The following is a 21,261-nucleotide window of genomic DNA, read 5'->3' on the forward strand; positions in this document are numbered from 1 at the left end:
ACATGAAATACTGGTCTTGACTAAAAATATAAGTCACAGAGCTTGGCATTGGACACCACATACAAAAGGGATGTTAACATTCAAATGGTCAAAGAAATCTTGCAAGAAAGAGTGGAGTTTCTATAGTAGAAGTCTCTGCAACAGTTGCCCAAATGGATTCATCCTGGTAACACTTAAGAACATTGTTTCTTATCAACAGTACAGTATCTACAGTGCCACTGTATTTGCAGCTCCAAATAATCATTTTTTGGCTGTGGATTGGAAAAAGAATCATCTAAATTAATAATGTACAATGTGATTTGCCACATTTACTGGCTACCTAATGTCCATTTGTTGGGCCAGTATTTGTGACATAGAACTTTGACAGTAAATGGATAAGTTAAATGGAGAAGTTATCAGTTTTTATTGTTCTGAAGCGATTTGTAGAATTTTAATGCAGCTTCTTCATTCCCTATACAACTGTATGACTTTTTCCTACTGCTCAGTCTTTTTTACCCTACCACTTGTTCAGCTACTGATCTCCTATATGATATCCAGCTGATACATTTTTGTTCCTCTGAACTGCTGAATTTACGAGGCAGGAAAAACCAGAATTTCTTTCATATCCACGTTCTAGATGGGGCGAGGAAAAATTGCTTCCTAAAAAAGTTTTGGATGATTCAGCATCCCTTTGTACATTTTAAGCCTTAATTTAAAAATTTTTATTCACAATCTACCTATGAAACACATGTAGTTCAATTAAATGGGACCATTTGACAGAATTAGCACCTTGCTTTCACATCAGCAAAGCTGGACCCTGCATCAAACACCTATAAAACAAAGAAATGGACTTAGCATTTCAAGGCATCTGAGCAAGAACAGAATCATGTTTCAGATGTGGAATTCCACATTCTCAGAAGGCATTTCATCCTCTCTGGCATGAGTGATTTTTATTCAGTTTTATTCTAGCATGCAAGCAATCCTTTCAAAGATTCCAAAACAGTCTTTACAATTGAATTGCTATTCTGCTATTGCTGATGCTCAGCAGAGGGAGAAGGAACACTTTGGGAGACACTCAGGTCTTGCCACACTAAAACTTGGACAGAAATTCCTATATAAGATGATTCACATTCAGAGTTGGATTTTCGCAGATTAAATGCTGCATTTTAGGAGTTTCTTCCTCTAGTCTACTGAGTAATATGGAACAAATGTGTTCATACTTTCCTATGGCAATCTAGCAGTAACTAGGTCTGAAACCAAAAGGATCTGAACTAAACCATGAAAGCTGAGACTCAAGAGGACTAGAGATACTGCCAGAGCCACATCAGTTATTATCGTTTGTGTATATTACAGACATCTCTCTAAAACCCAGTACCATAGCTTGAATTGTGAGTCTGTTAATTAACACCCCAAATCCATAATAGTCACAATCAGGAGACATTTGTACAGAAACCATGGACTCACCTGGGAATCATTCACCTAAAGCCAGGCAGACAGAAATCCAATTAACTCTCCAAATAAGAAAGCTCTTCACATGTCTCAGAAGTTGTTTTAACTCTCCCATTCTTTTCATTTGGACTCTCAAACAAACAGAGCTCTGCAAAACCTTGCAGCTATCACTATTCCAGGAAATGTGCTAATAAGCCAGAAGAGAGGGGGGCCCAGACACAACTTTGAAGTCACCCCTTTACACAACAGCGTCTTAATTACCAAGAAAAGGAAAGGCACTGGAGTCAAACTTGCAATAGACACCATCTGAAAGGGCTAGGTGCTGCTGAGCTGATCCCTAGCTGTTATGTTCAATGACAAGTTAGAGGAAAGATTCCTTTGGACCTCCTGAGCTTTCCAGGATTTCAGCTTTTTTTTTCTGCTACTGTACATGGAGATATTTTTCTGCTTTAAACATCTTCAGTCTTGTACGTTAAAGATACAATTTATAAGAGAAAATTCTAAGAATGTCTGTGATGCAGGCAAACCCTTGGATGTATTTCGTTTCTGAAAAGTTTGGGGATTGCTTTTCACTGTGTTGCAGAAGTCCTTCCTAGTGTGATGCTCATCCAATGCCAGGAAAGAGAACTGCAATTTCTTCTCCCTTGCCACATAGGCATTGCAGAGCATCCGTATGGCAAAGGGGCAAATAGAAGCAAGACAGCTTATGACTGCATTCATTTTATGTTTTCAGTCTGTTTTAATAATAAATGCCGTAGCTTTAGATAATCTCTCAAAACCACAGATGATTTGAACAGAAAAATTTCTTGATTTCTTCTTTTTTTCCCCTGCCAGTCCAAGTTTTCAAACTTCTCTCTAATTCAATGAGGATTAGAAACTTTAGTTTGCTTTATGCATTAAAACAGTTTCCTGTGACCATTTGAGTGTGGTGAGCAGGAATATTTGACAAAGAGCAAGGACTGTGAGGCTAATGATGAGGTTACAAATGCTGGCAGCTCTGGGCATCCATTCAGAGCACTGCAGGGGAATGCTGACAAGTTTGCCATCTTATCCTTCAATATCCCACTGAAAATGCTAGTTCACTGATATATATTTAAAAAAAAAATCTTTCAAATGGAACTTTCTAACACTTTCTTCACTGTAATTTCACGACCTCACCTCCTGCATGTAAGCTGACTTCTTGGGTGTGAGGATCCCAAACAGATGACTTGAGTGTTGTACGACATTAACTATTCACACTGAACCAACAGCAGGAAAAAAGGAAAGGCCTCAGGGACACATTCCTCAGGGAATAGGTAGGAAAGGATAAAACACATCCTACATTGCTGGCATCTCACAGTTTCCAAGTTCTCTGGATGTACAACAGGGATACTCACACCTATCTATGGCACTAGCAAACACACCACAGCAAAATGAGCTGGATGTGTGGCTTCAGCACACAATGCAAGTAGTCACACCAATATAGCAGGGAAAAAATACATGCAACAGGAGAGTCCTGGGGATCTGTGGAATTGCTGAGACAGAAACCACTAAAGAAGTGATCTTTTGTGCCACCCTTTTCAAATAAACATAAAGGAGCCACGAGTGCCACTATCAGTTCCTGAGTGACCTCATCTGAGCACAGAAGGAATAATAATATAATTAAACTACTATAAAACATATTTTTTTTTCCCTTTTAGATTCTAGGGAGTTGTGTGCATTCATATTACTACAACAGTTTGACAGACTCCTTCAGCAACATATCAATAGTTAAATTTTGGCCAAAATTGGGATTCTGATTTCTGCTAGGCTCTAGCTTGCCTAGAGAGAGAAAAAAGAAAAAAATAAGAAAGCGAAGTATATAATTTTCCCCTTGAACAGCACCCAACAGAAGTGAGCTGTCAGGCCACTGGACAAGATGAGCACTTGATGTGAAATGTCCTCCAGGGCACAAGAAGCCTTTGTCATCTCCCCTTCACCTTTGCATCCCTTTAAAATGTTTGTAAAACAAATCCTGTGTTTTGTTCCGGCTCCTGTGACTTTGTGTCCAGTGCTCTGGAATGTGAAGAGAAGATAGACAAAACACCAGGGAGGCACCGGGAGAAGGAGGGGACCTTCAAAGCCATGCAGCCTCCTCAAGGACAAGGCTTGCAATCCACTTCTGCATTTACAGTTGGCATGAAAAATTTCAAATAATCATAATAAAACATACATTGAAACTGTCTATGTTGTAGCAGAAATTTAAACTTCCAGCTCTTCATTCTGAAATCTGTCCTCAGAGAGTGTTAAAAAGTTGACCCTTGCTCATATTGCCTGAACTGACTTAAGATAAACAATGCTTTTGGCACTGGGTTTTGTTTGCTTGCTTGAAATTTTTGTCAGGGCCGTGGAGATAAACAATTAATGAATTGATAAAGCATTACAGTAATGTGTTTCAATGGTTAAATATTTTGGTTTTAACTAAAATTACTGTAATCTTCAATGCACCTTCTGAACTGTTTTTAACTTAAAGTAGGAAAAAAGTTTTGAAATGTCTTTACAGATATGTTCTTTGTTTTAAAGGAGGGGGAAAAAAAAAAAAAAACTACATTTCAAGATAAATGGCTTCTGTCTCGGGAGTGTTAATGAGGTAAGACATTTCCAAAGAGCCTCAGAGTGACAATAGCACACAGACCGTGGTGGTTCCACAAGTGCAGAACTGCCCCCAGCAGTGAACGCCCACTGAAGTGAAGCAAAGCACAGGCAGGAGGGAGGGAGGCAGAGAGGGGGAGAAAGAGGGAGGGAGAGAGAGAAAGGAAGAGAAGAGAAAAAAACCCCAAACTGTTACAAGTTCATGCACCCCTATTACAAATTCGTTTTAATTAAACAAAGAGATTATACAGACATTGCTGACAGGGATTATCAAAATAGAATGGCGCCACCTGCCCCTTGCAGCCCAATTAATTAGCAGAGAATCTGAGGTGCCAATTATCACAAAGGAATAAGAAAGGATCAGTAAACACAGCTCATGATGAACTTGAAAATTAACTCTTTCAGCTCGCAGCTGAAGTCCCACAGCCTCATACAGCCCTGATGCTGCTACAGCCCTCCAAAAGCCCCACACTGAAAAAACACAACAGGCTTCTCCAGGTCCCTCTTTCCTATGGTTTTTTCAAGTATGACCACTCCTGCTCTTCATGAAGTTCCCAGGGCACTTTTAAAATTTATGTCACTAAATTTACATGGCAGAAAAAGTCATTTAAGATTGAAAAGATTCCTCAAAACAAAAGACAGACTTCTTACTGTGTTTTGAGGTACGTCAGGAAAATGTAGATCACTTCTCATGCCATACCAGAGAGGTTTTAGGACAACAGGTTCAGAACAATGAGAACTCCAGTTACTGACAGATAATAGATAGAAGTTTTAATTTTTTAGGAAGGAGGTATTTCTCATAGGAGCTTGACTCCTTCTCTCCCTCCTCATATAAGAATCTTCCCTTTCAAGCTCTTGGGTAGGATACCTCCAGAAGTAAAGGAATGCAAGTAGGAAGGCTCAGCAGCAGGAGGTAATTGCAATCTATTTTCCTGGGGAGTCCAGAGTCTACCAGAGTATCCCAGAAATGAAACTTTACGCTTTGGATCTATGCAGTGTGAGCCATTATCAAAGGCACTGCTGTGTCCAGTCTGCCTCAGCGCTTGCACAGCTGGCTGGTGGTGGCCCTGGAGAGGGAAGAGTTACTGCCATTTGCCCTTCCCTGTATAAACCCCATTTCACTTTTAGAAGAACTTCCTCCTCCTTCTAGAAGGTTCAAAACTATACCTGCCCTCAGTCTATGGACTTGAAGCTGTGTCATAAAGAGGAATCAGTAAGTACCCCATGTGTGGAGGGCCTCAGGATTTTTTCCAGTTGTTGAAGGAAACACACTGAGGAATGACACCTTCAACTTCCCCTCCTCAGAAGAGAGACTTGCTGCCTTTCGGGGCAGGCAGTGCTATCATGTCTGATGCAATCTTATAATCACCTTAACCTTACTTTGTGCTTTCCTGGAGGCCATAAAAACAAATGAACAATGAGATGCAAAGCTATGGAAGCAAGAAGAGATAACTGCTCCATTTTTAATTTTTTTTTTTTCTGCAAAATAGAATTTCTTTTAGGGAATGTTTGCCTTTCCACTATGCACATGCTCATTTTAAAGTTACATTGACAGCAACTGTAAGTATTATACAGACTATTAAATTTAGCTTGTAGAGCTAAGCAACTCAATACAAAAAGGTGGATGAATCCTCAGTTATATATCCCAGTGTAAATATATATATCCCAGTGTAAATTTTGTGGTTTTCTGTTGTCTTTGCTGGATTTGAGTGTCACATCTGCAATTAAACCCCACTCGTGTCTTTGTGCTATTTCTTCTCTATTGTATTTGAAACAGAAAAAAAAGGTGGTTTACATGACAAACCATGTCATTAAATATCAGCTAGGCAAAAACTATATTGACTCAAATGGGGAAAAAATGAACCTCGGAACTTTGGGTTTTACTGTCAACATTGTTCAATACTCCTGTAAATAAATATGAGAAGGTAGTGCTACAAGCATAGAGTGAAGCACCTGTAGTGCAACTGGATTTAAATTAATCACACTACTGATGTTGCATGATATATAATTGCACTCCCATATCTGTCTTGAAGACTGCAAAACAAAGTCTGAATACTTCAACAATGCAAACTGTGAAATACAACAAGTTTAATAAGCAAATTTGCTTGCAATGCCAAGCTCCTCTTCTTTTCTAAAGTGCTTGCCGGATCGTTACTCAATGGCTATATTGTTTTGGGATCAGAAAGGGAGGACTTCAGCTCTACAATGCACAGTTTGTCACCCTTTGGATAAAGGAGCTGTGAACCAGAGCAGCGGGACATACTTGCACTTAACGCAGTGTGCTCTGAAGAGTGGAGCACATGCTGGCAGGACTTGAAAGCCCTGAAACGCCAGCCAGCTCCTCCAGTTAAATTGGTGAGACCTCCACATACCTGTGGGGTGTGAAAAGGCCCTGGTGCTCATCATTCTGCATTAGGATTGAGTTCATCTTATCAAATGGGCCTTTGAGCATATTGTGGAGTAATTTACCAACCGAAAAAATCATAACGATTTTCCACTTCATTTACCTCAACAGTAGCTACGTAATGTCAATAGTTTTAAACATTTAATTAGACACACCACGTGTTTTATGCTCTACTAATTACACAAAATTGTGCTCAATAATTTTCTTCCCATTGAAACAAACCTTAAGCAGCTGTTAAAACACTAATTAGGCGAATGCCTCCACGCTGTGCGTTTGGCTCGGTGCCGAGCGCATTCCTCCCAGTGGTGAGCGGGGTTTTTCCAGTGTCCATGATGCAACCCTGAACACATGTCAATCTCTGCTGCACCACAGAACTGAGAGTGAACTCCAAACATTTATTTTGGCCCTCATCGTAGAAAACTAACATTATATATATAAAATGCAACAGTTCAGAAAGCTGTTCAATTATACTGGGCTCTTAGTTTTCTGTGCTTCCATTTTTATCTCCAAAGAGCAGCTAAATTTGACACAGAGCTTGTCATTTGCAATCTCCTATGAAATCAGCACTTTTTATTGCATTGGAGCTGCCTTACATACGTTATCTCACAATAGAGTCAAATAAAAATGGATTGCTGAGCCTGGTACAAAATGAAGCCTTTAGTACTTAGATACTTTAGAGTTATTTTGTTCCTAAAATGTTTTAAAAAGTTATGAGCCACAGTTATCCGTGCTTACAGTAGCAAGGGCTGGGAAAATAATTTTTGTTTTTCAGTTTTACACAAGAAGATAATCCAGAGAGGTTTTATTTATTCTAAATATCCTTGAGAAAGGGCATTCAAGTCTTGCCATTGACAAGTTTGGTGAGCCTAATGGCATCCAGAATTGAGTCAGTACCTCTGAATGTCTCAAATGGCTTCACTCAGAGCTTTAACCCTGGCTGTAACTCCAGTAAAATCAGGTTCTCTTAATTAGTGACTAAGCCTGTACAGCTTCAGGCCTAATCCTGGCATTCCTACAAGGACAGAGGCCTGGCAGAGGGAACCAGATTGCCAATAACAGGAACTGTCACAGTTCGTACCTCAGCAGTCCCCCAGACCTGCCCATGCCTCTATGAACTGAGATCTTGCTCTTGACGACATGCTGATGACTCCAGACTCAGGATTTGTTCCTGAAGAATTCCTATAAGAAGAAATTGCCCATAATGGCTGTCCTCAGAAACCCACATGTATACTTTTCCCTAATTTTTTTTTTAATTGGACTATAGTAAGTGCACATAAATCAAAAACTAAAAAGAAAATAGGGGGCTTTTTTGCCTTTGACAAATTTTTAAGCGTTATCGCCTGAGTATGCTTGCTGCTTCTACAGCCAAGAAAGTGTGCTTGTTCTATTACAAATTAATAGATTGTTTATGTTCCTAGTTAATCTCTGTTCTTCACAAATTATGTTAACGATACTTTTTTAATCATTTCCAGTGATTGGTGACCTAGCTGACAATGGGTCTTCTAAAATACATTGCACCTGTGGACTTCTTTCTTTTATGGAAAATTAGGATGGTCATGTCCTGGCTTCCTTTTCTAGTGCCATTAGGAGCTGCATCAGGTGTACTGTTGAGTATTTTTTATTTTTCAACTTGCATGTTCTGAAGTCAGAAACATCACAAAAAAAAGGACACAATTCTAATCCACATACCACATCACTGAAAACTGTAAGAACAGATCTGCTTAAAAGACAAACCCAAAACATAAAAGATGTTATATTTCTATAGTTCACATTGATCTTATGTAGCTGTACAAATGGAAGACATACTTTCTTTAAAAAAAAAAAAAAAAAGAATTTGACATATTTAGTATCTGTGTATAAAAATCAGACTTTTTTTTCTTTTTTCTGTCTTGTTATATTTAGTTGAAAAAATTCTGCCAGTGCAACCAGACCACACACAACCAAGAGGCATTTCCTGATTAGAAAGAGCATTTTTCTGTTTTCTGGAAGTTCCAAGTTTAGCCTGTTTCTTAATCCTTTTTCAGGTAGTAATATACGTGTACACAGTGGATAAAGGAAGGCCTTGCCTTATATATCAAAAGTTCTCTTACCATTATAGTGCAAGGATTTCATATCCTCAGAGATTCACACCTCCTCGATGTTTCTCACAGGCATTTCCTCTAAGCACTGACTCTTCTTGGTCCTCACAGTCATCATCTGACTCCTGCAACTCCAGTTCCCACCAATCCACTCTTTTGTACCAATAGTTCTCATTTGCTACAGGTTTTGCCTGTTATCATCCGGCCTGCTCCTAATCTTTAGTAATAGAGCCCAGCTGCAACTCATAGGGGGATAAGATTACATTCTACATTACCTTCATTTACCCGTACTGTTTTCCCCTACAGGGAGGTATAGCTGAGACAACGTTAATATGAGCTAAACAATCCCTTCACATAACAAAGACAGTGTAAATCTTCATAAATTAATTATACTAAGATATAAGATAGGAAAAAATGGAAGCTATATTAAATTTATCTGTGGATATAATTTAAAATTCTCTTCCCACACAAGACCCAAAACACTTTTCCTAGTTACTAGGGTGTCATTGAGTCTCACCATTAAATTCTTGAGTCCTATTGCAGAATTCCCTTCCTGAACTGTTCCTTTTACAAATCAAAATAGCAAATCTAATGTTTGTTTTCCCATCTTGCAGGATAAAACATCTCCTAATTCCAACAGGCTGATCTAGGAAAATGTCATCTAAACAAGCTGATTGGTGTCCAAACATCATTACTGCAGGAAAAACAAATAAACAAACAAACCATAGACCTTTTTTGTGCCATTAGAGATGAAAATGTAAGTCCTTTTCAAAAATAAGTTGGGGAGGTCTCATACCTGTGAAAGGCAGGAATTAATCTAAGATATACTTCTTATAAATATTTTAATGGGATGAGCATGGGCACTTGCCACGTATTTGGTATTTTAATTTAGTACATGATAGCCACTGTGTTTGCTTCTGCTTTTGTGTGGACTCGTTCAATGTACAAGGATATTCTGTAAGGACAAGGATATTCTTAATTTTACATGCATTAAAAAACTGTGAAGATTCACTCAAGTCTTCTTCCAGAAAATGATAGTGGAAATTACACTAGTGTGGAAGAATTACACTGCACACATGTTGCTCTCTTCTGTAGCCAGTCATTAAGTTTGGAAAAGACTTCTAAGATCATTGGGAAAAGACTTCCAAGTTCATTGAGTCCAGCCATTAACCCAGCACTGCCAACGCCACCACTGAACTATGTCGCTAAACAACACATCTACACATTGTTGAACACTTTCAGGATGTATATTCCACCGCTTCCCTGGGCAGCCTGTTCCAGTGCTTGACCACCCAGTCAAGCCTGCTCTAGTGCCTGATCACTGAAGACATTTTTCTTCATGTCTACCCAATCTATACCTCTCCTGGCACAGCTGGAAGCCATGTCCTCTTGTCCTGTCACTTGTTACCTGGGAGAAGAGCCTGACCCACACCTGGCTACAGCCTCCTTTCAGGTAGTTGTAGACAGCAAGAAGGTCTCCCCTGACCCTCCTCTTCTCCAAGCCAAACACCCCCAGCTCCCTCATCTTCTCCACATCAGACTTGTACCCCAGACCTTCCCCAGCTCTGCTGCCCTTTTCTGGACTTGCTCCAGCCCCTCAATGTCTTTGTCATGAAGGGCCCAAAACCAGACACAGGATTTGAGGTGCAGCCTCAACAGTGGCAAGTCATTTTCAAGCTGGTGGACTGTTCACTCATAGCAAAACCCCAGCACATCTTTCCAACACTCTCATATCACATCATTTGAAGATGGGATTGGGATCAGATGACTTCCCAAGGTCCCTTCCAACCTGAACATTCCACCATGCCTGCAGAACACTGGCAATCACATCAGGTGGCCATAACCTCAGTACCTTTCACACACAGCTCATTTCCTATTATTCCTTTTTCCTGCAGGAGTCAGTTGCACTCACCTGCCTCAGTCTGAGTACCTGAATTATTTCCTTTTTACGCACAACGTGCAGCAGAGTACAGGGTGCTACAGGGTAATTTTCCCTTCCCAGCTTCCATATTTATTTCACCGAAACTTCCTTTATCAACCACATTCATGTTCTTAGAAATGTGTTCGTTTCAATAAAAATGACTTACTGTTTTATGGAAGTTGAAGGCCAATGACCCAAATCCTATAAATCATTAAAAATACTTTCTGCCATAGAATCCTAAGTTGCTTTTTTCTCAGTAGCAGAGAAAGTATTTTACTATAAAAAGTTACATTTTTGCCCACACAAAAAATTCTGCATTAAAAATACACTAAATGAGGGACAGATGTTTAAAACAGCAGACCTACAATGAAGTATTAAATATTGCTGGCACTGTGCACCCTTTGGTACAGTTTAGTCTCTTTTTGCAATAGGCATGTTTTCACAGCTGTAAAAGCACCAAAAATTACTGTCTCTGCTCCAATATTAATATAGAAATCTATTAAAAAATACACCAGACTGCTGAACAGATTAAACTATTGTTCATACATTCTATCATTAAAATAATTTGCTTTAAAAATTAATATTAATGTCAAATGTTTTGAAATTGGTTAAGAGGAATAGTGTCACTTTGAAGAATATATGGATTATTTATACAAAACCAAACAATTCTACTTTTTTCAAAATAAAAATGCAACCCTCCAAGAAATTAAAGAAATCAAACCTGCCACTTGATATTTTGCTCAATGACAAGCTGTCTGACCCACAGCAGCACAGAGGTGGTGAACGATCTTGTGCGAAATCACTCCAAACCCGCGCTGAGGATGCAGTGTAGGATTAAAGCCCTTTTCCACAGGTACTGGTGGTGCCTTAGAGCTATGGGAGAAAGTGAGACAGGTCATGGAAGAGTAGATTCTGTGGTATAGGGGGTTTTTGTGTTAAAACATGATAAACGTAAACAAGATGGGCAAAGAGATAACCTATAGAAAGAATGATAATATTAAAATCTTCAGACCTAGTAACTGTGAGGATGAACTTGGTAAACCCATGTTCACCACTATACATAGGTTCTGCCACATTAAAGATTTAATTTCTATATCCCAGGCTGGTGGCTCAGAGCTCCAAAATCAAACATCACAAGTTCACACTCCTTGCAGAATTTTGTCTCAGTCTGTGCTTCATTTACTTGAGCACTAAACAATCTGTGATAATCACAGTTCTGATGAAGTGATACCTACCTAAGTTTTCAACCTGTCTGGAATAAGAATAGTTGTGAGATGTCCATAGCTCTATTTGTTTTAGTCAGTGCTACTTCAAATATCAATTAGGAACATTAGTCCTTGTGACATGAAACTCTTTTACTACTCAAAGCAAGGAGATGAAATGTTACAAAAATCTGCATATAAGGTTAAATGAAAGTTAGAAGACTTAGCTTGGATCCTTGAGGGAACCAAGAAAAAAATAATTCTATTGAATGTTTCTAAGAATCTTTGTCCAAACTCCTAACAAAGAAGTGATGGGGTGCTGAGGAGACACAAAGCTGATTAAAAGCTCAAAACCCCAGAAACACTGTTTTAAAAGCTAGGGAAAAAACCTAGAAGAAAGGGCAGAACAAGGCAGGATGAGGACACAGCATGTTGGCCAACCAGCAGGATGCTAGCACAGGCAGTAATAGAAACAAAACCACACAAGGTTTTGGGAGCACAGCTCCTGCTCAATAAACAAATTCCTTGGACTGGAGACATTTTCTTGGAAGGAATTTTTATGGCACAAACATTTCTACTCTTTTCTGGAAGCCCTGGAAAACCAAACCCAAACCTCGCCCACACTGTATGCACACACACAAAACCTGAAGATGTCAACAGCTCAGTGAATCTGGATTGTCATGCTCTAGAAAGCCCCTTGTTATCTGTCTTGAGTAGGGTCTTTGCTGAGGAGGTTCTACCCATCTGTGAAGCTCAAAGCCCACCTCATAACTGATTCCTGCCCTGAAGGATTGCCCCCATCTCTGGAAGCCTTGTTTTCATGATGGGCACGTCCCACCCAGAGCCCTACCAAGACTTCCCCAAGGATGGGGTTGCAGCTGTGCACACCTGGGGATGCAGAGGTGTGAAATGGCAGCACTGCCACAGTGGCCAGCACAGCCCAGCACATAATGAAACAAATACAGCCCTCGCCCCTCTGGTTAGACAAAAAACTCCAGGGGCTATAAAATTTAAGGAGGGAAGGGAGAGGGGGGAGTAAAAACAATCTCTGAGCAGGAAAACAAGATAAATTCATTGAATAAATTATTTACTGGAATTATTCACTTAGCTTCAATTACAATCTATCCATTCTATCCACCATCTACATCAAATTATAATAAATTATTCTATTATAACTTGGCTTCATGCCTGCTGATTTGCAATAGCTTATTTTTTCAGAAAATAATAGTCTGATGCTGTTCGGCCTTCCACAGGATTTAGATGTGCACATCTAGACATACCCAAAAGACAATTTCTTTTTGAGAATCTCACTCCTTCTGTAAATTTAAGAGAGGGAAGCAAGCATATTATATTTAAATTGCCAGCAGATATTTTAACAACATAAAAAAGACCCAAGATACCAAAACAATATTAAAACAAACATATCTTGTTGCTTTCCTGAAGAGTTTGGCATATGTCCTGTATTGGATACTAAAATGCAGTTCTGAGAATATATAAGCACTCTCCATCCTTCTGCCATCAGGTTTCTTTACAGAGCAGATGTTTTAGGATTCTTCTGAATCTAAAATATCTTGTTCTGCTTTATCAGACCACCTCGGAAATTCATAAAAAGTTGTATTTAAAACTAATTACAACATAATGCAAAAAAAGGAAAAAAAACCCCATGAAGCTTGCTTTTTTATGTAATATATAAAAATAAGGTTAGTTTCCACAGTCACAGAGAATAATTCTTTTTTAAGAATCCAAACCTGCACTGAGTTAAAATGAGCACAGGTCAAACTAAATAGTTACACTGAAAGAAGAGCAGGCAAAATGCGCAGTAAAATCAAGGGTTTGCAAACATGAGAATACTGCTCACCTTCCTTTTCTCATTCCCATACTCCTATTGTCTCTGTGCCTATAAGCTGATCAGCCAGACACTGAAGTTTTAATTCTATATACACTGTAATTTTTACAACATCCTTGATTTCAGCACAGCATGTATCATATTGTGGATGAAAGCAGAAATAAATAAGGAAAAAGGAGAGCAAAAAGCCTGAATTTTGCACATTTTCCCAGTAGTTTACAAAACAACACTACAAAGCAAGAGATAACCAAAGCATTATGGATCTCTCTTACCAGGGGCAGCTGCTGGAGCAGCAGGCTGAGGCCAAACTCTACCCATGTGAGCAATCTGAAGGCAAAGTTAAACCAGGTGGGTGAAAGGGTGGGCATGCTCTGAATGGGATAGAGTGGTTCTGTCCTTGGCAAAAAATGAAGGACAATGTAGAAGACAGCAGCACAGAGGAATTCCACCACAAATTCAAGAACGTGAAAGCACCTTGGATGTAGCCACCTCAGGTTCCACCTTTTCAAATATGCATCTCAAAAAAAACCGCCAGACATCACATCAGTAAGATGAAAGCAACACTTACTGTCCTGGTCACTCTTACAGGAAAAGTGTGGAGTTTTATTTTCCTAGTATCAATTTGTTCTATGCTAGAAGTGCTTTTGTAATCCTAAAAACACACTAGCACTACTTCCATGTAGTTTCATTGCTGTGTCTACTGCCATTAAAGGGTAAGCATATACTTCAAGACAATAATTCACTTAGCCAGTTGCCAGAGCCAGCATTATGTGAATAAGCTTGATAGATCTCTGTTCCTAACCTATCAGAAAACAATTTATGGAATCTAATAAATTAAAAATGAATTGTCTCCAGCAACCATATATTTCACAATAAATGTATGCTCTTTGATCTCAACTGACTGTGCTATGTTCTAATTAATTTTTATACAGAAGTTTGCTATTGCCCCTTAAATGGATTTTATACACAAGACTAATCAGCTAGCATTTTCAGCTGTGCCTTTGTCTTTTCACCTTCCAACCAAGTTAAAAATTCACAGAAATCTAGAATTTATGGCATAGCTTTCTACATATAAGCCTTTTCAGTTTAAGGAAGGACAGACCCATATTTTTTCTCTGCTTTCTTGACCCCAACAGGCAAATAATAGAAAGGAATATATGGCAACAGCTTTAGGACCTGCCTCTAGACACCGTGACTGTGGAAATGAACTCCTTTCTAGCTCTCAGCTGCTTTCTTACCCAGCAAAAGTATTGGAGTTGGTCACTGTGTATCCTCTCCATGATCTTCTGAGATAGGTACTCTCAGAGCCATTTGGTATTGCTGTTTGGAATGGCAGGGCACCTGGCATGGAGCAGGGGTTTGGCCCTATTTCTGCTGGGGTGCTGTAAGTGCCCATTCCTGAGTGGATTTTCCCGTGTCAATGACAAAGAACCTGGAAAAGACATCCATGACTGCAGTACAAAATCCCCAATTTGGACTGGATGGCCTACGCCCAGATTATTTAATGCATATGATGTGTAGGTTCTGGCATCCGGGAAAGAAAATACCAGTGAGGCTGGGGCAGAAGGCATTAGCCTGGGGGGCAGAGGAAAGGAGAAATGAGGAGCTTGGCCACTGATGCCATTTACCTCCTGCTTTGCCACAGCAGGTAGATTTTGTTCACCTGCAGGACTAAAATGCAATAAAAAATTCTAATTCATTAGAAATGAAAACACGTTTACTCCCTTGTCCAAATCCTCCTCTGTCTTTATGAATTCATGTAGAAAGGGCTAAGACACTTTATATTTTTTTGCATAGCACCATCCTTGCTTACAAGTAAATAGCTGTGCCTTTAATGGTCTACCTGCCATGAATCTCTGAAGGCCACTATGATGCAAACACTCAAGCTATGAAAGATCCTATAATATCTTTTATATCCATATATAGACATATATAAACATATATATATGCTTTGAAGATGAAAATAAAAGGTTAAGGAAATGAAAAAAGCATCCCATAAAGCCCCAGTGAGAAAGAGAATAGCTAATTCAGTCTCAGCATCAGGTATCACTGCACAACAAAAACTTCTTGTGGCATACCATGTGGTCTAGAGACACCGGTAAAGTTGACATAATATCCACTTAACAAAAGGCCAGAAAACTGTCCCTCTAGAGTGGCTTAAGTATGTGAGGATCCTGCCTTGGGATACAGCCAGATGACCCTGGGAGATCTCTTTCAGCATTTTTCTATGACTCTGTAAAAATAGTTATGGGCATTTTAAAAGCTGGTATTTTAAAAACATTCTTTGCTCTGTGGAGAAACTCTGTCAAGAGGCATTCTTACACTTTGATACTGTCTTCCTATAGACTGATATTACAACAAGTAAGTAAGAATATGCAGAAATTAAATTACACTTTTAGACCATGGAGTGGTAATTTTTTTTTTCCACATACAGACCATGCAAGACTGTGTATGTTAAATGTTCAAAAATTAAAATAAATTCCATAATACAGACAGGAAGTCAGTGCAATGGGAACCAAATGGGAGTAATGGGACCCAGGTGGTTGGAATGGGTACAAAAACCCACATAGATGGCCATGGACGGCACAAACTGGAGCCTGGAGATGATTATGCCAAAAGAAAGAATGGCTGTAAACTGTTAATTGTATCAATGCAAACATCTTGGTGACTTACCACTGAGGAACAAGTGATGAGGGAGAAGTGTATCATTCACAGCTTTAATTGCAGCTAATACAAACTGATAGTGTAGATACTGAAACTATACCATATTATGGAGTATATCAGTCTAGAGCAGCATGTGCAGAGAATTTTAACCCTTGATTAGGATGAGACCTGAGCATAACAGAAGTGGCAAGATGGAATTTATTTTCAATTTGAGTTCAAAAACCAAACAGCCACACAAAGCTTCCAAAGCCACAGGACAGAACTGTCAGCTTAGGACAATTAAGGATAATAAGCAGAATAGGAGGAAGCTTGTTATCCAGCAGAAAAGCTGGTAGACAGTATGAAAGTTGGTGGAGCATATACATTTAAGATTTAGTAGTATAGTTTGGGCCACTGAAATACCTTCATTTACTTAGCCACCTCTCTGTTTATTCCATGACAGAAGACAAACATCCTATGCAAAAAAAAAAAAAAAAATCATGGACAAAACTCATCTAACTCACAAACAAAGCTTTCCTGGATGAAAAATAAACACCTTTAAGAGGTTTTTCATTAAGAGAAAGAATATCTGCAATATGGCAAAAAATGGTAATGACTAGCCTAGGTAAAAGAGGCCAGAAGCATTTCTGGCACTGGGTGTGTAAGGTTAATACCTTGAAAGAATGCAGAGAGACTTTGTCAGCCCTGCTGACAGCAGAAGGTTCAGTGATAGGGAATTAGGAGCCCACATCAGCGACTTTGTAGATTTGCATTTTATAAAAGTGTCCAGCAAAACCTGTGACTGATTTTAGTGCTCTTCATTTGCTGCAGAAAGACAGAGAAAATGCACACTATTTTACCTGCTGCACCTTATAAAGCAGTATGGCTTGCTTGGCCCCTGAGGGATTCTGTGATAGCTGAAGTCTTCTTGTTAGCACTTTTTTAGAAGGAGGGAGTAATTTTTTTGGCAAAGGAGGGAAATAGATAGGGAATACATTGCTGCTATATATCACAGTCCAGCTTTAGAAACACTTTGAATGTATATGTACATTCATGCACATGTTTTACACTGACAAAATACCAATTTGTTAACAATGCACCAGAGTAGCTACCCTACCAAAGAACAGTGAACCAGAAAGTTCAACTTATAAAGTCCCATATAAAGCGAATTTTTTCACTTATCCAGATCTATCTTATCAAAAGAAACTGATATTTGTTCCTACTTAGATGTCACATAACCCCAAGAACAGAAAGATATAAATTATATATTATTAGCAATATTTCTTTGAGGGGTGGTGTTACTCTTTTCCATTGCAGTGCCATTCATCTGGGTATATTTCATTTTTTGTTATTCTTTTTTTGGTTTTGTTTTGCTTTTCAATGAGGATCAAAGCCTTTGTAGCATATAGTATAAAAATAATTTTAGAAAAAACCAACCCTGAAAGGAATAGTGAGGAAGCAATCAGAAATTTGCAAAATTATACAGACTATAAGCAAGTCAGGAGCACTCCAGGTATTAAAAGCAAGTGGAACCCAAAGTCACTGTCTCAAGATGGGAATAGAGTAAGACCAGAAAACAGCCAACACCAGACTCTCAGATTGTCCTACAGTCTAAAGGCAGACAGTGTAGAGGACTTTTTTGATTAAATTAGAAGGCTAAAAATATGAAATGTGAAACTTCTGAAAAACAGAAGAAGAGGGGAGAAGTGAATTCATAAAACACAAAATACATCAATATTGAGGCTAAATAAAATAATTTTGGTGCCAGTAACCCAGTCAATATAGTTTGTGATGGTAAACAGTCTGAAAGAGGTGGCTGGCCTTTACTGGAGGAAGAGAATAGATCTAAGTAAATCCCATGTGAAAAAGAAATGAAAAACATCTGCTAAAGACACAAATGGTTTGTTGGCTGACGTCAGCAATGGGAAAGCTTCCAGTATATCAGGTCTGGGCTTGCCAGCAGGTGTTGCTGCAATTATTCAGAACAATTAGAGGTGATTTTTCCAAAAGCACGGAGATGACAGGGCCAATAAATAAGGCAAGCATGATACTGTCAACAACTGAAATGTAAGTATTTCTCATAAATCTTTTGCAGACCTGTGCAACTCAGGATTTTAAAGACAGCCACCAGGGCCCCAAATTTTGCCACTCATACTAATATGGAATAATATCCTTCTCCATGACCAATGCCACCAAAATCCCCCAAACAACATGATTTTAATAATATCTCCTTTCCTATGGAGTAGAATCTCTCCTTGGCATAGAGAAATATAACTGTAAGCAAATACACCACATAATATTTTCACATAGCATGTACTTGAGCATATTTGTTTATTTTTAATAAGCATGAACTTTCACTGATGTTGACATTCATTATTTGTTAAATTAACCAACTTGATTAGTCTCATTACAATTTTTTTTCTTTTCCTTTGTGGAAGATTTCCAGGGTTTGTATTTTTTCTCTGTGGCTATGCTTCATCTTAGAAGGAGGCATAAAACAGCTTTCATGTTCAAATGTTGTTTTTTTTCAATATACCATGACCATGCATACAGTATTCTCTAGCTGGGCTTACACGTTAACAATAGATTATAGATGAATACCAAACATGGTTTAACAATTTTACCTAATGCTAAAATCTCTCCCTTTTTGCCATTAATGTACTGCATCATGCGCACCCATCATCATCAGGATTATTTAGAGGAAGTTCTCAAAATTATGTCCACATCATGATTTGCTTGTCAAGCCTGATTTTAATTGCATTCTCAATTCATTCCTCATTTTAAAAGAAAAGAGAGCTTTTATTTTTTTTTTAACCATTCATCTTTCTAACTGGCTTGGCTAAGAAAAAGTGTGTTAAAAAAACACAAAGACGTGATATGTTTTGCATCATTTTGAACCATTAAGTTACTGCTCATGGAAATCAACCAAGGGTTTCAGTGGCTTCTTCACACTGAACTGCATCATGACTGCTCATCCCTTGATTTGCTGCTTTGCTGTTAGTTTTACAGCTGACTTCAGTGGACTCTCTGCTAGAAGCAAACCTCTCTGTCATTTACATCATGCCCTGCATTTAATGGAAAAACTGCACTGAAAAGAGGTACCAATTTTTACTTCATTCAAGTAAGAGAGCTAAGCAGATGGCTCATGGCAAATACTGCTTATTTCAATGCTGTATTATTGAGACATCTCCTAGATGTGTAGCCCAGCCTCAGGACCAAGAGTCAGGCCCTCCTCCCCAGCATGTTTTATAAAGTGCTTACTCAGTGCAGGTGGAGTAACGACACTACAGTTCATGTTTCTTTTTATAATTAATTTCCAGTCATTCATATCCTTCATGCTGAAAGTTAATTACATGCTCAAGTCACTTACTCTGAGATTAAATGGTACCAATTCCTTGCATGCTTAGAATAAATTACTTAGCACACTCTCAGCTTTCATTTTAAAAACATGGATGTTGCTGTTTGCCTCAGGAAAGACACATTAATGGAGACTTTTAAAATCTTCTCAGGATGCAAATTGCTATTTAAGTGTCAGATATTACCTTATTCTAAAGGGCTCTGAGGGCAGAAAAGTAAGGATGTTGATAACTGCGAGAAAGATTTAAAAAACTCCATGAGAGAAATAAGACCTGGTAGTGCAAGTAGAGGGTGAGAAGTGGTTTGACTGAAGGGATGCAATGAAAAGTCACTGTTTGTCTTACAAAGTTCATTTTCTTAATCTACAAGTTTAAACAAAACAAAACAACAAATTTTTTTTTCTTCCAACAGCCTGATTTACAAACCACACCTGAAGCCATGCTGCATGCTTCTGGCTCATATTTGAAAGCAATTAACACTTTTGTTGACAATCAACAAACCAGAGTAAAATCCAGCTCATTTTCTCATACTGCTATAGAACAGATAAAAGTAAAAAGAAATCTCCATTTATTTCTGCACCATGGAAAGCAGAAGTACTTTGGAAGACAGATTTTGGATCTGTGAAGAAAGCTGACAGCATTTGTACAGAGTCATTTTCTGACCATATATGCACTTTACAAACAAATCCCCTTTTGCACACCATCCTAGCTGGACTTGTTAAAGACTGGGGAAGTGTCTGCATTTGAAATAGAATCCTTTTCCAGTCACATCAAGCAGGTATGAGATTTCCTTCCCTCAAAATGTTGAAAAGGGCTGCAGAAAAGCTCTTTGCCTTGTGAAAGATGCACAGCTGCTCTTGGTGGCTTCAGAAATGGAGTCAGCACCTGCCATTTAATGCCTGTGCTACTACAGGGAAATAAGAAGCTTTTTTTTTCTAACTGGTATAAAATAAAGCAAAATCCTTATACCATATATGCAAGGATAACCCTTTCAAATTCATCCTGTTATGCTCAGAAAACAGGATGTAAAAGCTGCTCTCAAACCCACGGTGACCTTGTGCACAATGTGTGGAGGAGATAAGCAGTGTGAAGAAGGAATAGAGACCAACTTCAGCTGAAATTTAAGCTGGCCTCACTCTAACTGGCACTAGATAGCTGAAGGCCACAGATCTACTCAAGCAACCAGAACTACAACACAACACATGCATCAGACTTATAAAACCTGCACTTTTCAGCACAAGGAGGAAAGAGTAATTCCAAGTGAGAATCATCCCCAAGTGAAGGGCACAGCTTAGAATCTCACCTTGCACACTCACCTCTGCAGGCACCAGGACCCTGGGGCAGCTGAAAGGCTTCTTGATATGAGCTGCCCACCAAGCACCCACCACAGACAGCTCCCAGGATTGCTGGCCACGAGCAGGTGCCAGCAGAATTGGTCTCCTCCGAGCCCAGGTGGCAGCGGCGCTCGGGAACCCAGCTCTGGGACAGCCCAGAGCAGGCTCAGTGTGCTCGCCCCAGCTAAAGGCTCTCCCAGCACCAGGAGAAGGAGTATTTTAGCACACACAAAAAATTAATTAGCAAGAGAAAGGGTTACAAGCTCCATAATTCACGGGTCCCACATTAATGATTAGCTAAGTGAAGGAGCTGCCCAGCTGGTAATTTGATTCGTTGGAAAGGAAAAGGCACTCTACGGACCTTGAAAGGTTTTAGCAGAACTGTGTGTCCCAGGTCACCCTGCTTCCCCCTGCCTTCACCATCTCATTGTCAAGCTCA

This window comes from Melozone crissalis, unplaced genomic scaffold (assembly GCF_028551555.1).
Source record: "Melozone crissalis strain CALT ecotype California unplaced genomic scaffold, PUWL_Pcris_2 ptg000006l_1, whole genome shotgun sequence".
In the NCBI taxonomy this organism is placed as follows: Eukaryota; Metazoa; Chordata; class Aves; order Passeriformes; family Passerellidae; genus Melozone; species Melozone crissalis.